The 13,367-nt window shown below is 34.6% G+C and overlaps 2 non-coding genes across 2 annotated transcripts; both read left to right on the forward strand.

The window, feature by feature from the left end:
• Positions 1–10,178: 10,178 nt before the first annotated feature.
• Positions 10,179–10,277, forward strand: LOC118484632. Its single transcript, XR_004873735.1, has one exon. It is a non-coding gene; the product is annotated as a small nucleolar RNA SNORD96 family (small nucleolar RNA).
• A 1,486-nt stretch (positions 10,278–11,763) lies between these two features.
• LOC118484631 lies at positions 11,764–11,859 on the forward strand. The gene has a single exon (XR_004873734.1). It is a non-coding gene; the product is annotated as a small nucleolar RNA SNORD96 family (small nucleolar RNA).
• The last annotated feature ends 1,508 nt before the right edge of the window (positions 11,860–13,367 follow it).

Genomic DNA, 13,367 nt, shown 5'->3' on the forward strand with positions numbered 1-13,367 from the left:
TTTTGTTCAAGGTTTTGCCAAATGTCCATTATTCCAGACAGTGGTTTAGCATCCCAGATGATGAAGACTCTTCTACTAAAACTACTCATTTTGTGTCTAATTACTTGAACTAGAACATGAGTATCTTAGTAGTTCAAAATCAATTTGCAATCAATTTTTGATCCGTGACAACCAAACTTGAGCTTAACATGACCTTGATATGTGTGCCATTTCCTTTTGATCAGATTTAAGGATAGTAATTTCACACAAAAATAAGGAAATTGCATCCTGACCAGAGATGAACTTTTACTATCAAAAATAAGTAAAAGTACAAAATATATTTTATAAAAAGTGATATATATATATATATATGGTTTTATTTAGAGAAAACCACCCTTTTAAAAAAAATTAAAGGAAGTTTTGAAAATCATCAAAAGGATCTAACAGCTTTTCAAATAAGTTCATGATCATATCATTCTCAAGTTATTTTGACCATTGTTTGGGATCATTTTCTTGACAATTGATTGTAAATTCTTCTTCTAAGGACAATCACTGGAGATGCCATAGTTACCTGAACGATTCCTGTATTTGATGAAAGCACACAGTTGCATGATGGCCACTGTTTACCCAAACTTTGACCTCATAAGTGATTTATGCTTATTCTCTTTTTCTTTTGGATTCAAAAGTTTTGAGATAACCACAATTTGAGATTTGTTCATTTCCCTTTTCCCTTTTTACCCTTTCCATTCACATGTTCAGAAATACTCACTGGGAGATTTTATTTTGAACAAACTTAGTCCATAATCATTTTGAAGTAATGTTTTGAGAGATCTGGCCACATTTGTACATGTTTTATTACCAGATCTCACATTACGTATGATTTGGACTGTTTTGACATCTTATTTTCTTAATGTGTTTTGACAAAGTTGTTTTGGTCCTTTTGAGGATTCTCAACTTGCCTTTGAGCACATAAGAAATTTTGACTAAAGCTTTATTTCCCTCTTTCTATGTCAGCAGAACACTAGTGTTTAGATGAACATAGGTTTTGCTGATCTGAGGTGCATACTTTAGTGTAAGATATGAAAACATCACAAATTTCATAACAACAGTTGAAATCAATTTTGAATGAGGATGAACACATCATAGTTTTCAGATAAGTTTCCAGATCTGGAAAACATGAGTGATTTGTGCATGACATCACCAGTTGTATGAGATTTGTGAATCTTATGACATCTTGGTTGTTTTACAGAGCTTTTGAGTCATCATTTTGAACATGATTTCTCGTGACTCTGTTTTTCAACTGAAATACGACCAACCTTAGTATCAATGAATTGTGAGCTGAACTGTTATGTCAAATTGATTGTTAGATCGAATTTAACTGTCCAGGCTCTGATACCAATTGTTAGGATCTGAGTTTGGATTGATTGTGATTTGTGTTTGAATTTAGATGAACAAATGAAAGAGTAGTGCAGCGGAATTTAATGGAACCAAACTTTTCACAATCAAACGGAAGAAATGCTATCAACCATACATTTTCTAGCACTGAATCAAATGATTAAATTTATTTTTAAACTCTGATTACAATGTGTGTATGATATGCAAACTCCCCCTCAGCCTGAGCTCAGTGTTTGTTCGTGCAGAAAGAAGATGGTGAATGAGCTAAACAGAACAGTACAGAGTACTGTTCTATTTATAGGCACTTGCAAACCACTGAGCATCAAAGCTGACGTCACCATGAAAGTGACATCTAACCTCCTAACAAACTCTAACCTCTGATCTATACAAACACTGCTATGCTAACTACTGATATTACATTTCAATGCATAAACTAAACATAAACTGCTGCTGCATCCTTCCACTGCTTTAAACCCAGCAGTACTTGTCATGATCAGCAGAGCTTGAACCAAGGCAGTAGATTGAGCAGCAGAGCTTTAGTTCTTCTATCAGACTTTGTCTTGAGGTCAGCAGATGTTGAAACCACTTTCAAGGGGAGAGACTTGCAACCAAACATCTGCTTATTTTGAATCTACTAATGTGATCCAGTTTTGGCTTTTATTATTTGTTCCTTTGGTAGGGTTCAATCCCAACAAAACCACTTGTTGTAGAAAAATGATGAGATATGGTAATCTTGTAGTAGTGAAATTTGTGTAATATTAATGTATGGATGTTAATGTATTAGATAATTGCGTTATCTCCCAGGAATCCTTATACACAAAATTGAGAGTGAATCTTACAACTCCCCTTTTTATTTATTATACGTTTTTTGGGTGTATCATATGTCGCATATTATTTTTACATTTTACAAATTCAAATACGTGCAATTACCATTATGTGAAGTATATGGGTTATGTGTTGATTGTTTATTTGTCAGTTGGTGTGTTTCATTCATTCCAGACATTACATCATCATAGGATCGTCTGCTCCCCATTACCTATGAGCAGAACTTGATGTTGCCAACCATACGAGGTCAGCTCCGTTTGATTGAGCTTAGACATTGCAGCACACAATAATACAGTGCAACATACATACATTCATTTGAATCATTATAGTTGATTTGTTTATTGTTTGAGGTTTTGTTATGAGATTTGACATATGACATACTGTAAGATTAAATATATTTTTATGTTATATTTAATCTAGTAGCCATTATAATCATTTACATTATATGGATCAAAATATATAACAACCTATTAAATAATTAGTTGGTAATTGTTGATGGACCATATTACCCTTATTAACTAATTAGGGTTTCCTCTTGGGTGCATATATAAGGAGACTAATGTAGAGGTTTCAAGGTTAGACAATTGACATAACCTAATAACTCATAACATCAATCGACCTCCTCTCTTCAACCGAACACCCTATTCGGTTTCTACTCGAGACCACTGAGGTTTCGACTAAGGGTTTTAAATCTTCACAACTCGAGACCATGGTTGCGACTCGAGACCTCATTATGGAGTCGAGATCTCATAAAATTCAGTACTCGAGACCACAAGATGAGTCGAGACTTGACTCGAGACCTCATAACTGAGCCGAGATCTCATAACTGAGTCGAGATCTCACTCGAGACCTAAGACTAACTCGAAATCTCAACCTCATTACTTTAGGCTATTTAATGTGAACTAAAATTTAGCTCGGGGCTCCGCCCCGAACCCCGTGCGCAGTTCAATCCGCGCTAACAGGTGGTTTGCTATTAAATGATTGGTTTTGTAAATATTTAGTTAATTAATCAGGATCAAATAATGTTTTACAAAACCAAAATGGCTTTACTTGAATGAGCTTCTGATGTATCATTTCTGGCCAAAGCTGATTTGATACATCTACTTATCGTTCAAGTATTATGAAAGCTATGTTAAGTGTGCATTACAAACGTGAATGTCTTAATATCTGGCCAAAGCTGATTTAATTCTTTCATGTATAGCATACTTAACAAGTGCATAACTAAAGTGATTGTCTCATTTCTGGCCAAAGCTGATTTGTCATGATTACTTTGCACACATGCTTAAATGATTACACTTCTGGCCAAAGCTGATTTGTCTTCGTTTAAGTAGAACTTTAAATAAGTCTATTATTTTGATGTTAGTAATAAACATATCACAACCTCTTCACATAATGATCCTTATATCAATGATCCTTCATTAATTTTTTATGATCATTTTGTCTGCCTTATTTTTTAGTACCCATAATTTTCCTCACTGTAATTTCTACTATAAATCAATATCTTATCCACTCTAATTCTTAAACCTAAAATGTTTTGCTTTATTTAACGTTTCTATAAGAATTAGCTCTTAAATTAAATCCTTGATTATCTCTTAAGATACGATAATCATATTGCTCTCTTCTGATAAAGATACTACAGAAGAAAGTTAGAGCATGATGAATAGGATAAATCGAACATGATGTCTCTTATGATAATCAAGATCTCTCTAACATAATTGCTATCACTAAAGTTATTCTAGATTAAGTCTTTCCTAAGACAAATCTATTATATAATGGAATAATCACAAGAATTCCTAAGATGCATGCCTTCATTTAAAATTCTAAACTATAAGGTTAAGTGATATATGTGAATACATTATAATGTACAATACCATGACCCATAAAGTTAAGGGCTTAAGCATGGAAATAAGTACAATTTTTCAGTACATGACATACTAGGATTTTCACTTGTGCAATTTGATGCCTTATAAATCAACATAACACTCAAAAGTACCAAAGTATAACGAGTGTGTTGATAAGCAACATACGTACAAAGAAATAAATGTTTGAAGCTGCAAAAATAAATTGTTACTCACCTTACAACCACTTAAACTTTAAAAGAGGATTGTTCCAAGGTCCATAGTCAAAATACAAGTACAAAATTCCAACTCTAAGGTTCTTCAAGGGAAAATCTCATAGCATAATTATGCCATTAGACTAGGCATAAGCAACGAGACTATCCATTATTCAGAAGAACATTTGGATAAGTTAATTAGGTAGTCACTTACTAAAGATATTTAAGTCTGCTAATTTTAATATTCCAATTAACACATGATTAGTTGACTCTAGTTCCATATGTTTCCTTACCAGAACTCGACAAATAACTAACATGAGAGTTAGTGACAAAATTAAATGTTAAGGCTATAAGAACCATAATAAGCAGTCTTCTAACAACGTTTTTCGATACCTTATATATATTCTGAAGATTAGTCAGAATATGGTATCATAATTAAGCAATGTTATGAAGCTTGTGAGGTTTGCATAGTCAACATAAAGTCACACTTACCTTAAACTCTCATTTTATTTGTTCTAAATATCTGGATAGAAACATTACTAAGATGAAACTAGATGATACCTTACATTTTCACAACTTTTGTTATCATGCAAATGAGAATTTGACAAAAGGAAAATGAGACTTATAAATTTCATCCATTATAACCAAAATTCATGAGAAATCATGACATTGTTAATGAGGATTATTTTTTTATCTAATCTCATTCTAAGTGATTTTAAATCATGACGTTACAACCCTAAATATTACTTGGCTTAAGGAATAAGTATGGGTCTATCATAATTCATTCATTGACATTCGTGGAATTTATTCCAAATGAAATATTCAGACATAATTCTTTTATCATTTGAAAGATTATCAACTTGTATCTAAATTTTGTCGCATTTGGCCCACGGTCTTAGAAGAAATCTATTCATATATATATATATATATATATAATAAGATTTCTATTAAATATGTCCCTAAAGTTTCTTATGATATCTGGACATTAAAGAAATCAAATAAAGCCTAACGTATATGTGATAGGTTCCCACGCCACGTAGATCATTGAAACTTCTCTTGTAGCATTCTAGAGATATTAAAGATCAGTGGGAGCATTAAGTGTCTTAATAATAACTTGCAATAGTTGCAAGAGGTGGGGGAGTGGAAATTTTACATTACCTAAATTTACACCTCTTGTACAAGACACTGTTCCATCTTGACACTGTTCTATCATAACTTGTCTCCTTAAAATCTAATACTACTCTTACAAAAGTTTCATTGTTGCTTAATTGTGGGCACACTTAGATTTCTTACCTAAACTAACATACTCCTCAACAAGAGAAACTACAAAGACTGATGTCATTAATTTGTTTTCTCTATTAGAATTTGTTGGTCGTTAAATATTGACCCTAAGCATGCTAAGTTCCTAAAGTTTTCTAAGGCCAGTGGGAGCAGTCAAAGTCCTTATCATGACTTGCAAGGAATACAAGAGGCGGGGGGAAGAGTGTCATTAATTTCACTCCGAATTTAACTCCGATTACACCTCTTGTATACCTTACTGCCCCAACTCTTACAAACTTAGAATCCTGAAAATGATAGCAACCTAACCAAGAGCTAATCCATAAAACTGAAACTTCTAACAAACCCAATAATCAGCTCAGGAGGTCATCTAGGTTTAAAAGCCTACTAACTTTGATGATTACATAACCTCCCTAACTAAAGTCGAAATGGATTTTGGAAAAGTTTACTGGTCCTATATCTTCAAATTAAGCCATTAGTATCAATCAATCCTCTGAATGGAATAAAACTGTTTTCTAGTAAAACTGATTTTATGTGTTCGTATAACGTTTAGGATTTGATTGAATTACCTAAGAGTGTTCATAACTAAACCAAATCCTAATATAAGCATTAAGACACGAACAGACATGATTGATTGTCAAAGGTTGTACTTAGGAAGAGATAAATTATCAAAGATTTCTTTGAGGATCATCACTGTTCTAGTAGCTTATAATAGTTTAAAGCTACACTAGATGAACATTAAAAACAATTTTCCCTAATAACTGGCTGGCATATTTACATGTTCATAAAACAACCTGAAAGTTCCAAACTGAAGGTTAAAGAACACTTTATTTGTAAGCCTATAAAATCCATGTATAGGTTAATGCAAACATCATAATGTGATGAGATCTTAACGTAATTATTTTCATCAACAACCAAGTGGATTAATGTACCTACCTCAAAATGAGTGGGAGCAACTAAGATAAACTTGTCTATATAGATGATATTCTTTTGACAAGTATATGTTACATAAGTCAAAGCATTGTTAACACAAACTTTGATATAATAGATCTCAGAGATATCTCTTAAGTGATAGATATCATAACATACCGAGGTAGACCCAATGGGACATTAGTTCCGTTCCATAGGTTTAACATTAAATGGGTCCTTACATATGTAACAAAATATTGCTCTCCTTTAGAGGATAATAGGATAAATGAGATTATTTCCTTACGCTTCATTAATTAGAAGCCTTATGTAAGTTCAAGTCTATACTCGTTTAGATATTACTCACATTGCAACACACTAGATATGTCTAGATTAATGTGAAGCATCTAGTGGAGTATTATAATATCTTTAAAAGAAACGAGAGGCTATGATTTGAAGAAGAAGTGAGAACTCAAACCGGTTTATTACTCTAAATTGTGATATTTAAAGATGACATAATGTAATTCCGGGTATACCTTTATGTCAGCAGACAAAACCTATCTCATGGAGGAGTCATAATGGACTGATAATAACAACCTAAGTTATAACGGCATAATATAGTCACTAAATGTTCTTGGAAATTTATCAGTGGACTCATATGTTTATTAACTCCATATAATTAATGTTTTGAAGACTTAGTGTGATAAAGTCAGCTACCATGACTCCTTGAACAGTAACAGTTCAAGAGGTGCTGCATTAAATTTCGATACGTAATTAATTATTCATTTATGAACGAATTGAGGAAACTAAGTTTTGTATCGAATACATTTATGATATGCTTAAGGATCCTATAACTGAAGGGATATTACCCATAAGTCTTATTAAAAGAGCTCATAGACGGGTATTAATTAACGGTCGTGCGCAATTGCATATCGTACTATGAATGACTAAGTATTAGTTAATTTTCCTCATCAGTTTGATTTTGTATGTCTCGAAGAATATGTCAAGCCGACATAATGGCATATAGACAAATAAAGTTACAAATCAAACAAAGGGCTTATGCGTATTTTGATCATAACGATTAGGTTTTAAATTAAGGCTATAGTATGACTAATGGGGGTCCTGAGTCGCATAATGATTCAACGGCTGTATTTCTCTGCTATACTTCTTGTTTAAGGCTAAAATGAGTGTTAACTCCTGATCAGGCTTATCTAATACTCATAGTAAATGATTACTCGGCTAAGTGGGAGAATGTAAGATTAAATATATTTTTATGTTATATTTAATCTTATAGCCATTATAATCATTTACATTATATGGATCAAAATATATAACAACCTATTAAATAATTAGTTGGTAATTGTTGATGGACCATATTACCCTTATTAGCTAATTAGGGTTTCCTCTTGGGTGCATATATAAGGAGACTAATGTAGAGGTTTCAAGGCTAGACAATTGACATAACCTAATTACTCATAACATCAATCGACCTCCTCTCCTCAACCGAACACCCTATTCGGTTTCTTCATCACCATCATTAGATTGCACCCTAAGGAGGAACCAGATCAAGCTGACAATCATGTCAAACACTGTTGCTGCGTCTCCATCTGGATTCTCTGCTGGCCTGTACTGATGCAATCAAAGGTATGTTTTCATGTTTTCCATTATGTTTAAACAGAACTGATCAACACATACAACATATTTACTTACAAAAGGTTCCTTCACCAACCTTTGTTGACCAAAAAACTACTTTTACACGTGATACATGTGAACATACATGAAGAGAAGATTTGGACATAGGATGGGCCTTAGTTAACAAGAATGAATAAATGTAGTTTAGTGGTTATGAATAATGTCTCGTATATTTAAATTGTTTTATTTGGATTATCTGTTTTGTGAAACATTCAATATGGATTAATGATTATTTAAAACATGTAATAGCAAGTCACAAGCTTTGAATCAACCAAATTATGTCCCGATCACCTATTCCGCTTGGTTACATGCACATTTGATACACTTACATACAACACATTCAATTACATTTGGTTACATGCACATTTTCTATATACAAACAAATAAACTTATCATTTTTCAAAAAAAAAAAAAAAAAAAAAAAACAATACGATTCACTTACCAACCTTTGTTGACAAAAAATTACTTTTTACACATGATACAGGTGAACAAGAAGGAAGATGAGATCAACATAGGATTGGGCCTTACTATCAAGAATTGGACTTATAGTTTATTATCTACTTTGTATAATGTCTTTTATGTATTTGTTTCATTTAGATTATTTGTTATGTGAAACCTTTAACATGGAATTAATTAATATTTAACCATTTAATAGCAAGTCATAAGCTTTGATCAAACAATCATGCCCCGTCACCTATTCCGCTGCGGGTCGGGGTGTGATACTGATGGATTCCATAAACCCTCGCCCCTGTCAGGTTCGAACCCGGGATTAAAGCCTCGATTCGTCCCTTCACTTAGATGTCCTTTGGAAATGGCCCAATTAGAAATCGAAGCTACGTCTCCATTTGGGTTGTTTATGAGCCGAGCCGAACCGAGAGGACCTTTGCTCGTGCTTGGCTCGTTTACAAACGCAACCGAGCGGAGCGACTCATTCGAAACCGAACCTCAAATCAAACGAGTGTTTTCCAAGCGATGAATATTCCGAGCGATTTTGACAACTGTGTCGCTCGATTTAAAATTGTGGAGAGAGATAGTGACAATGTTGTGTCTCAAGTTTTTATGTCTTTAAAAAGAGGTACATTTCATGACATAATATTTTTTTATGAATAACAATGTTGTGGTCGTTTTACTTTTTGATTTGGTGTTAATTTTTTTATTGGTGTGATTGGGCTAGTACGTATAAATATAATTGTAACCTTGTATAAAGTGGACCAAAATCTAATAGAGAGGTATATATAAAACTATAAATTTAACTTATATTTATGCATACATGTACCTCCGTGTATAGGTGTGTGTTTTACTTTATATATATGATGTGTGTATATGTGTATATACGTGTTCATATATGTATGTGTATATGTGTATATATATACTAATTAAAAATAATAATTCGAGGCGAGCGGACCTTTGCTCATGGTTAGCTTGTTTACAAATCGAACTAAGCATAGCGACTCATTTACAACCCGTCGAACGAGTATTTTTCGAACGATTTCTAGTCAAGCGTCGGCGAGCGATTTGAACATGCCTTTTACCATTGAATCAATGTGTTTTATAAAGATTTCGTAGGGTTAAAACTATAGATAATCACGTCTTAGCAAAACATCGGACGGCTCACAACGCATCCCCATCACCGTATCTCCATACCTTTCTCCTATAAATCCACAACAAACACATCTTAACCCCAACACTCAAAACCCTAAACCACCTTCTTCCACAACCCCTTTTCCAGATCGCCACAATTACACATTCACTGTCATTTATATCAAGGTAACAACCCTCTTTCTTCAATCAACATCTATCACCGACGATTTACAAACCATTGGGGCGAAATAGTACATACATATTCGTAAAACCCAAATGTAAATCGTCGAAAAACAAGCCGTCTCCGTCATCACAACGGTTGAGCCGCCCTTTATTGGGCGGATCCCGTTGCCGGAGACGGCGTTGTCACATCCTATCGCCTTGGGGAGCAGAGTCTCTGCTATGAACTCTTGGGTCTGGCCGTGAGAAAAACATTCCAAATTGTTTTCTGTTTGTACTGTTGTTATATTGGCCTGTGATGAAATTTGTATTAAAGAACACCATCTTTCGGGACTGATATACCCTTTTTTCAAAGGTTTTTGATGTTAATTCTGCAATTCTGAGGCCCTTATTGGTTTTGTGAATTTGGTGAGATTTAGATGCAATACGTTTGAATGCAACATAGCTAATGGCTTAATGTTTTAAACCATTACTTATGTTATCATTTGCATGTAATGTTTTAAAATCGGGTTTTTATACCGTACTTGATTTGGCTCTGTAATGGTTTAGTGGGTTGTATCAGGTGATTTAAATGGGTGTACCGGGTGGTTAACTAGTTCAACCGTATGTTTTGAACCGGTTTTTAAAACATCCCATTGTTTTTAGACCGTACCCCTAGTTTAGATATATGTAATGTTCTAAAATCCGGTTTTATACCGTAGTACTCTAAATTGGCTTAAAACGGTTTAATTATGTTTATCCTGTGGTTCAACGGGATGCACCCGGCAGTTTAACTGGGTCTACCAGACGGTTCAGTGTGTTAGAATATGTCAATGTTAGACATCAACACAGCTTAAACACACAAACCCTCAACTTTAACCTCTTATTACAACCCCTTTCACTGATTGTCACAAATTTACATTTGCCTGTCTATTTTCTAGATAGCAAAACTCTCTTTTCAAATAATAATTATCACCGACGACTTACAAATCATTGGGGCGAAATAACACACATTCGTAAAACCCAAATGTAAATCGTTGAAAATCAAGCCGACTTCGTGATCACAGCGGTTGAGCCGCCCTTTATTGGGCGGATCCTGTTGGCGGAGACGGCGTTGTCACATCCTATCGCCTTGGGGAGCAGAGTCTCTGCTATGAACTCTTGGGACTGGCCGTGAGAAAAACATTTTTACTTTGTGTTATTATGTTATTGGTTTTGTGAATTTGGATGCGATTTAGATGCAGTGCGTTTCTTTTTGGTTTAGTGAATTTGTTTGTTGAAGTTAAAAAGAAAAAAAACATTTCTTTGTTAAAAAATATACTTGTTCACGAATTGTTCATGAACGCTTACTGAATGATTTTTTGTTTGTATTCGTTTGTGTGGAATCGGACGAAAACGATTTTTGATGAACAAAATATATAATACATCGACACTTGTTAAATACATAATTTGTCGGAATTTATAAGTATTTAATGTAAATAAAAAAACACTAATGAACTATCGAACACAAACAAACACGTTATTGGATGTTCACAAACATAATCAGACGAACACGGGCTTAGTTCATGTCATTTAATAAATGAACGGACACAAATGAACTTCCTTAACGGTTCACGAAATGTTTGTCATATGTAAAACTTAACAATTATCTTTGACGATTTACACATTATTGGGGCGAAATGGTACATGTTTGTAAAACCCAAATGTAAATCGTCAAAAATCAAGCTGACTTCGTGATCACAGCGGTTGAGCCGCCCTTCATTGGGCGGATCCCCTTGACGGAGATGGTGTTGTCACATCCTATCGCCTTGGTGAGCAGACTCTCTGCTTTGAACTCTTGGGTCTGGCCGTGAGAAAAACATTTCTTTTTATTGTTTTTATCATATTATTGTGATTGGCCTGTGAGGAAATTTCTATTAAAGAACACCATCTTTCGGGACTGATTGATCTTTTTCAAAGATTTTGATGTTAATTCTGCAATTCTGAGGCCGTTTGTGTTTTTAGTTTTGTGAATTTGTGTTCAATTTAGATGCATTACTTCTTTAAAAATAAGTGATGAAGGCATTAAAATATGTTTTTTTTTTCAACACAATTTAATTAAAAGAACTATAATGTATTTATCGGTTAAAATCTTTTTTTTATATAAAAAATAGGCTAAATTGCACTTTTCGTCCTTTGTGTTTCAGGGTTTTTGCAGGTGCTGTCCTTTAAGTTTATAAATTACACTCTATGTCCTTTATGTTTGCAACCTATAACAGGCGGTGTCCTTTATCTTTGCAACCTATAACAGGCGGTGTCCTTTATGTTTGCAACCTATAACAGGCGGTGTCCTTTCTCATAAAACCAGAAAGGACACCGCCTGTTATAGGTTGCAAACATAAAGGACATAGAGTGTAATTTATAAACTTAAAGGACAGCGCCTGCAAAAACCCTGAAACATAAAGGACGAAAAGTGCAATTTAGCCTAAAAAATATAGAACTAAAATTAACCACTGAAGATATTTAGCAGGCGGGTACCGTCTTGATCTGTCACCGAAAAACGTGCATGGCTGACCGATACCATTCAGGTGTTGTACCCACCTTTGTCATTGTTCAAGCCCAAGGCAACCATCCTTGTCGCCTGAATCTGCCGTCACCAACCAAGTGATCCGCTGAAGGGGTATCTGCGCTACCTCTCAACTAAGCATTGCATTAATAGAATATAGAAAAGTGGACCGAATTGGGGTACTGTGTTTCTAAAATGCAATTGTGTCAGGAAAAATATTTCATGAAAGAAATGATGGATATAGATTCTGTAATATTGTTTGAACGTGTTGCAAGTAGTGTCATTTTTGTCACTTTATAAGTAATTTGATCTTGGCTAATGTCATTATCCATATTTTCATTGTGGTTCTCGCTGGTGGTTCATGTGCCATGGTGGTGTGTCCTTCTGAGAATATAAGGTAGTAGGCATTAAATTTAGGATGATTTGTCAATGCTTATACAATCGGGTACACAAGTGCATCACGAGTGAGGGGCTAATCCGCTAATGTGGCCAGCAGACACTGTGAGACAACACCATTGCTTAGTGGTGCCGCAAAAAGTGACCTGTGCGAGGAGAGGTCGCCGTGAGGGAATATCAGCGTCGGATCCAAAAATCGTCACGGCTGGCGTAGTCGACCTTGAACTAAGCGGGTCAGGTTTAGATTCCTCCTCTTGTCGTCGTGAGGTTCCTCGTGCGGGTTATTGAGTCTTGAGTTGCAACCACGTGAAAATTTCGTTAGAGGGCCCGAGGAGGATCGCTACGAGGGCACTCCGAGTCTAAAGTCAGTACCATATCGGCCATGGTATATGAATATAAGCAACGATGTTGTGAGAAATACTCCTATTGGAGTTTTTTTTTATATAAGAATTGGGTCTTTAACTCTAATGGGTTGGTATAAGAGTGGGCTTATTAGAAACAGACTCACATGAACCAACAAACATGTGGGGAAAATCTAAATAGGTTCAGCCCTGATCA

The sequence above is a fragment of the Helianthus annuus genome, chromosome 11 (assembly GCF_002127325.2).
Source record: "Helianthus annuus cultivar XRQ/B chromosome 11, HanXRQr2.0-SUNRISE, whole genome shotgun sequence".
Classification (NCBI taxonomy): Eukaryota; Viridiplantae; Streptophyta; class Magnoliopsida; order Asterales; family Asteraceae; genus Helianthus; species Helianthus annuus.